General features: G+C 29.2%; 1 protein-coding gene and 1 long non-coding RNA gene across 2 annotated transcripts in view; one reads left to right on the top strand and one right to left on the bottom strand.

Annotated features, from left to right (window-relative positions):
* The window catches only part of LOC106686053 (sodium-coupled monocarboxylate transporter 2), a 38696-nt gene that overhangs the window by 13459 nt on the left and 17698 nt on the right, over positions 1 to 7539 (bottom strand). The gene's annotated exons all lie outside the window — the stretch shown is intronic.
* The window catches only part of LOC106686054 (uncharacterized), a 20889-nt gene continuing 17727 nt past the window's right edge, over positions 4378 to 7539 (top strand). Inside the window, exon 1 of the long non-coding RNA XR_001343944.2 lies at positions 4378 to 4522. This is a non-coding gene — a long non-coding RNA (uncharacterized lncRNA). The remainder of the gene's footprint in view (positions 4523 to 7539) is intronic.

Raw genomic sequence — 7539 nt, 5'->3', positions numbered from 1 at the left:
GCTTCAGTGCTCTAGAACACTTGCCTAGGCTTGCTGTGTTCTGCTATTTTAGAATAATTTGTACAATGAGAATTTAGATTTTCTATTTAAAATTAAATTATGTATAGATCTATTATTTAGTTTAAAAGTGTAAAAAAAAAAAAAAAATCAGTACCATATATGGAAAACGAGTAATTTATTCGTAGGATATTTTGAAATAAAATATATTCAAAATTATTAAATCTCTTTTTTATAATTGTCAATGGTTAAATTACCAATTATGTTTATCTTTGAACTCATTAGAATTCAGTAACACTGGAAATAGTGAAGCAATTACTAAATCAAAACAGCGTATCTGCAATTAAATTCTATAAATACTGATTATTTAAATCAGAGTAGTTTTTTCAAATTAACACTTCTTCATCATGTGCTACCCTGATACATGGTTTTATTACAGCTCATTCCCCCAGAAAGATCGTCACCGACCAGAAAGAAAGTTGTTTGTACATGCAGACATTGGCAAACATACCAGTGAAAAGCTAATGACCACTCGTTCAGTTTTAAGATTTATTAATTATCAATGTCATATGAAAAGACAAGTTAGTAAATATCCTTGTCGATTTCAGTGATTTATTATTTTATAAAACAGATTTTTATACGAAAACTATTTAAAGTGATTCAAAATAATATAGTATATTACAAAGCCAAGAACTTCCGTAATTTTTTCCGAATTGTTAGCCCTACGGGGTCCATCCAGCCTCATTAAATGGGTACTCAAATTGAGTAAATATTTAGAGGTCAGACCATTCAATCAGAACCCAGAAATAAATAGAATTTATTCAGACCAAATCACCTCCTAGCACAAAAGTTGGTCTCTAGTAACAATACTGCACCTCCGACCCTTCATGGGTTGTAGATTTACTTTTAATTTATTCTTTCCCTTATGTTACTATGAATTTATGTTTCTCTATTTTCCTTGGAGAAAATTACTTGATTTACCCTAGAATCTAAATCCATAAGAAAACTTGTCGTATTCTCGACAAGACTGTGGCAACCTCCCAGGCGAAGGACCCGATCGCAAGAGTGGTATCTAGACCTCAATCGGCCGATATGGGTCGCCCCAGGAGGCCAAGTTTAAGGCCTCCATCGACCTCAAGATGATGAGGATAACATAAATCGTTTAACAATGGAGAAGGGCATTATTCTAGTTCCGCCTCTGATGACAGTCGGGGAAACTTGTTTATTAATAATTTAAACTTCAGAAATAGTTGTAAACTGTAATTGTTTCTTGAGTGGAATGTATAAACTTTTTTTTGTACCTTTAAATACAGTAAAAAATAAAATGTCTGGCCGCATCATCTATGCGTTTACGCATCTATTTTCCAATTTCATTTGTAATTTGTTTTAATTTTTTTTTGTATGGTGATCATGTTTAAACATTTAATTAATTCAATTAAATGTTTAATGATTATATATACCAAATAAGAAGTTGTTACTCCGTAATTTCAAAATTCATAAAAAAAAATTTCTGTAAACTTGTTTTCATAAAACTTTAATTTTATAAAAAAATGAGATGTTGACCATTTTTTTTTAATGATTTTGAGTAAAACTAAATCTTGTTTTCCATAACTTTTATAAGTTTTTTGACCAAAACCTATTTCAAGGTTTCAGGAACGATAAAATACTATCCAAGTAAAAATTTTCACTCAATATTTATTTCAAAGTTACAAAAATTAAAATGACAATATAGTGAAAATTCGGTCCAAAAATTCATAAGTAGTTTAGTAGTAGTATTTCATAATTTATTGATCTTACGAAAAAAAAAAAAAAACCTTAAATATAAGTGAGCATTACTCAATGTTTTGGAAAGTTAAAAGAAAGAAATATAGATTGAATAAATTATTTTTGTTTTTAATTAAGCAATAAAAAATACAATATTATATGCATAGGGAATATACATAAGCCTGAAATAAATTCAGCCTATCATCGGAAGTTAATTAGAAGCTTAAGCACAAAGAGAAACAAAAAAATCTTTGTTCCACCTTTTGTTGTTTCCACTGCACTCGCCTGATTCCCTTCTCTCCTTCTTCCATCATTTCTTTCTATGATAAGGTGGTCATAAATCCCCATGCATATGAAAAGAGGTAGAATTCACTCATCATTCCATATAAACAGATATTGCCGGAAGTTCCACACGTTGTTTCTACAGTAAATGCATGATAGTTTTTATTGACTCTAGACAAAACTACCTATTTCAGATCAAAATGTAAAGTGCATTTTATTTAAATAGTTATCTTTTAGACTTGAATGGAACTAGATACAGTTTCGTGTTAAATAATGGCAACACAACCTTCCAACTACATTGGTAGAGGATTAAAACCACCTTGGCTTTCTCCTGGCTCTCAGAATTTTTAGATCTTTGGCCGCCCAAACCAGCCTTCTCCACGCCTGCCAGTTTTGGGCAACTGCTTTTCAGTAATATACGTAATATATTATGTATATTTATATAGCTTTTTGACTTAGCCTGTTTCTACATCATTGGATGAATTTAATAACGAGTTTAATAATCTTGTATATTTCTAATTATTTAATCTTAACGATTTTAACACAGGAAAAGATACCGAAGTCCAATAATCTGAACTAAAATTATAAAATATGAAAACAACAGTGATTTATGAAAGTAAAGTTTTAATTAGGAAAGTACTGATATGATTGATCTCAGTATAAAGTGTTACATCACAACAACGGCTTCAATGCCAACTCAAACCACAGCTTGAATTGTGGTCCAAGTACATGTTTAGGCTTTCGATGATCTAACCAAATTGTATCATTGTACAATTAGCTTCAAGGTAGACCTTCCACTATTGTTGCATTAAGACAAATCGTCTGGAACGGTGTCATTCAATGTAATTTTTTCGGCGAGTGATTTCCTGAAGCCTAAGTGAATCGATGTTATGAAGCCGATATTTTTTAATAAAAAAAGAACTTGGTTATTCTTTTTTAGTACGTAGCTATCTGCTTTTTCAATCAATTTTGGATGCATGTCAAAAATTTAACTACGCTAACCTTAATTATACTTTAAAAATTCTTCTTCAGTACTAATATTTACTTTATTTTATTTGTTCATTTCAAGTAAGAACATACACCAATAATGTTTGACCAATAATGTCTAATGAAGTATTGGTTTCACTTGTAAGAAAAGATAACAGTTCGTTTATATTTATTCTATTATATTTTAACAGTATTTTTTTTAAAGAACTAAACATGTTCGTTTAGTATATTTGAGATAAGTTTAAATTATTTGTGTTTCCCCCGTGTTATGGAGCAGCAATAATGGATACTCAAGTCAGAAGCGGGTGTCACACACTTGGATGAACTAATGGTAAACTGGGGCATTAGATTAAAATATAAAATTTTGAATATTGCAATTGTTGTACAAACAATGCAAATAATCGACAATTGTGACAAGTTAACAGTGATTTTTTTTCAAATGTTTTCATTTTTTTTTTTTAATTTCTTGAATTTCCTAAAATTGCTTAGGATCGCTGGACAAAATCTTAGTGTATTCATAAAATATGATATTCTCATATTAAAAATATGACATTGTAGTTTTTCCCGAAGTTTCCTCTTTTTTTAATATTTTTTTCCCGTTATACGACATCGGAAATTAGTCCAAATGCTGGTAATTTAATTAAACGCATACATGGTGTGGTTAAAGTCTCTTTATTTGAACCTTTATTAAATAATGTATTGTGATAAAATTAACAGACTGTTGAAAAGAAAAAAAAATCAAAATCGTAGTGTATATAAACTAAATTATTTTTTGTGAGAAACAAATTTACAATTCGGAAGGTGCATGTAATCTTTTTCATGCAGGAAAATACAGGTGTATTTAAAAATATATAGGTAGTTACTCTGACTATATTTCCTAATTTCTAACCGTAACTGATCAATAAAGATGTTACTGATCTATTGTAACCTCAATGTGAAGTAACCTTCAGAGTGACAGGTGGTTCTGAGGCATAATAGCAATTTCTATTTGCCTTTTATTTTTATATTTTAAATTTTATAAATACAGTTAAATTTATTTAAGTCTAAAATTAATTTCCTCATAGATAGGCGAATAAGTAAAATAATAAATGCATTAAATTGCATGTATGATTTGATATAAAATTATACATCTAATTTTAATTAAATCTGATACTCATCTGTCACGTTTAGGGCTTTAGGCCAAAGAGAAATATTTAAATAAAACGCTACCATGACAATCACTGTTTAGAAAAATATTTATACTTAATTATTTTTAATTAATTTTATACAATAAATTGTTATTTGAGACAGTATTTTTTTTTAAACTGACCTTATTATTGACAGCTCCATGTGTTCAGGAAATGTTCATTTCATTTCAAAATCGTAATTTACCTGAAATTGTTTTTTTATAAATGTAAAGCCACAATATGTTTAATTGCCTGAAGGAAAGTGGCTCAGAAATTTCTTCAATTATTAAGAAATCTCCACGTAATGGATGCGTTTGATTGTCCAGGTAATTCAGTTTAAATTAGATAAATGTACAATGATTTGATAATGTACGAAAGAATCATAGGGATCATTAAGAAGTCGGTAAAACCATCGGATAAAAAAAATATTTCTTTTTGCAATAAGAACATTAAAAAATATTTAACTTTTTTCCATAAGACATGTATGTTAGAACTTAATTCAGTTACCTCCTAATTTGATATACCATGAATTCTCCGAACGAATTATCTGTAAAAAAAAGCTTATAGATTTAAGTTCATTGATTTTGATAGAAATGAGAATATTGAAAAAGTTTAATTTAATAAGTTATGGGTATTCTCCTTTTAAAATGCAATCCAGGAAAATGGACAAGAAATAAAAGAAAACATCAAAGGAGATGCCATGCAAGGCCATGTTGTGCTCTAGTGTCATTTACTTGGCACAACAATACACTATCGATCTTTTGAAATGGAAAAAAATAATAACAAAAAGGATCTTTTCTCGACAACTCATCATCGTATTGTACCGTGCCTTGGGAACAGAGTTGTTTTTTTGTCATATTAAACCTAGAGGTTAGTCGGTCAGGTTTGGCACCCACAATATTTGCGATGTAAACAATGACACAGGTTTGTAACTAAAAATTGAGTTTGGGGAAAACTAAGCTAACCAAACTAAACTAACAAGGTGAGTGGTTAGGGAAAGCTGTGTATTATTTATTTTGAAATTACTTTTATCTCTTATTATTATTTATATGAAATATGTTGTTATAGATCAAACAGTTTTATTATTATTATTTTAACAAACTCGCTCAGTATAAAATCTATAAAAAACTTCCACTTGCTGATATTGATATATGTTTTTTTTAATTATAATTTATTTTTATTTTTTATACACGCACTGATCTGCACATATTATTAGTGACTTTTTTTCATGTTACTTTTTGTTCGTCGATTGAGAACAACATCGTTTTATTTATTTTAATTTTATTTATACTACTCATAAATAGAGTGGTGTATGCAACTGTTCCATCCAATAAGCTCTAGGTTCTCAGAAAATAAAACTGCTTTGTTTTACATCTTGAGTTAAAAAAAAATAAAGATATAGTTCTTCCAATTTCCAAAGTAAACTAGCCTTATTAAATTTTTCCGCAACAAAAAAACCTTAGTGTTGGAAAGATCATTGAAAAGAAAAGATTATTTTATTTTTAGTTTCTACAGATGCAAAAATGTTAAAGCCACGAAATCACGGTCCTTATAGAATCTCTGATCTCGTCTTCATTTTATCGGTTTCTTACGAGATTCTTTCCATCTACTGCTTCCTGCTCTGTAGGTCTTTGAGTGCTCGGCTCGGACGGTGTGGGTTTATAAATGCTAGTCAATATGTTTTTTATTTTTGGGAATATTTTTTTCCCTTACAGTTAAGTATTGTAAGACTGAAGTTCAGTATTTTTTTCTAATGAGGTTGTGTAATATAGCTTCGTGATAGTTATACATTTTTTAAGTTGATGATTCTACACAAGCCGTTTTCAAAATTAACAAATAATTTACCTTGGATACAGCGGCTAATTAGCGGTAATATTCTTTGATAATCACATTATCATTCTTTATTCACGAAAATACTTAATGAATGTAATAAATATATAATTAATATTTTTACAATAATATTTATTATTAAAATTTTGAAATTCATAATTGCAAAATATTCAAAATCAAACTTTTAACGTCTAGTAATGCCTGCATTTGATATCAGTAAAAGAATTACTTTAAATGTATTGTAAAATGTTGACTTAGTAACCGAATGGTCAGTTGTTTGGATAATTTAATAGTTAATAAACTTATAATATGGCCTAATACTAATAAATAAGTGCATAACGTGTAAGAATGATTAGAAAAAATGAGTCGATTGTTAGAGCTAGGAGATAGAAGAAAAAGAAATGATTAAGAAGAGCCTTATCAAAAGCCTTATCACGTGTCTCCTTAATTTTGACAAAAGGTTAATAAGAACAATAGCTTGAAAAATACATGAATTTCATGACAATTCACGTTTTTTAGATATAACTTTTTGAATAAAATGTTGTTGTGAAATGCTCACCAGAAATTGTGCCTAACGGTAGGGAAACAAAAACAGATTCATCTTTTGTCAAACTGGGTCTATTGTTATATAAATGTTATTTTCTCTTAAATCTATCAGTCCACGATCTATTATAAACAAAAATACTCCTATTCGTCTTGGAACGAAATGGATTTATAAATTATGTTGGTACTTTAACTCTAAATCATTACTAATTCATGTAATAAAGTATAAAATGATAAAGACCAGTTAACATGATATTAATTTTAAAACTTTTAATGTACTGGAAGAATGATTTGTGACTAATATTTCATGGCGAAATATAAGACATCAACGCAAGTAAATAGATTTTTTTATTCCATCTCAGAAAGAGATTTAGTGCAACTACTATACCTAAAAGTTGCTATAGAAAAACACCTTACAGATATTGAAACTCACACATACACAAGCTACTAAATTTTAAATGAAAAACATCGGAGGAACTCAGTGTGGGACTCTAGGTGATCATTTACAAGGATGCATATATGTTTTTAATTTAAAAAATAATTGTCATTGTTTAATTCTTTAATAATTGAATTTTAACGTAAGTAAAGAATCTCAGTTTAAATGTTGAGCTACAATGCGTAAAATTGTTAATAATGCTACTTACAAACATTTGACGCCACCATTGAGAAATACCTGTGAAGAGGAAGCGCTTTCGAGTAGCTGTTTATCCATTCACCAGGGGAGACAAATCGTAACGGAACAAAGGCGTTAACAAGTATCCTCGTTCCGATGATGAATTGACGATTTTGCATATAATTGAGGTCACTGCCAGCGCTAAAATATCTTCAGCGGCAACTTCTCTTTAGCTCTTCAATCAAAATTACAATAAGATATCGTCCAGAGTTATTCAGTTACAATCGAGGTAGAGTAGTAGAGTAGTAGGGGTATTCATGATGTTGTGTTAAATGTTAAATGTTTTACCATGTTAAA

The sequence above is a fragment of the Halyomorpha halys genome, unplaced genomic scaffold (assembly GCF_000696795.3).
Source record: "Halyomorpha halys isolate HHAL.00 unplaced genomic scaffold, Hhal_1.1 Scaffold769.1, whole genome shotgun sequence".
In the NCBI taxonomy this organism is placed as follows: Eukaryota; Metazoa; Arthropoda; class Insecta; order Hemiptera; family Pentatomidae; genus Halyomorpha; species Halyomorpha halys.
Note: the sequence above shows the minus strand (reverse complement) of the source record. Positions and strands in the feature narration are given on the sequence as shown.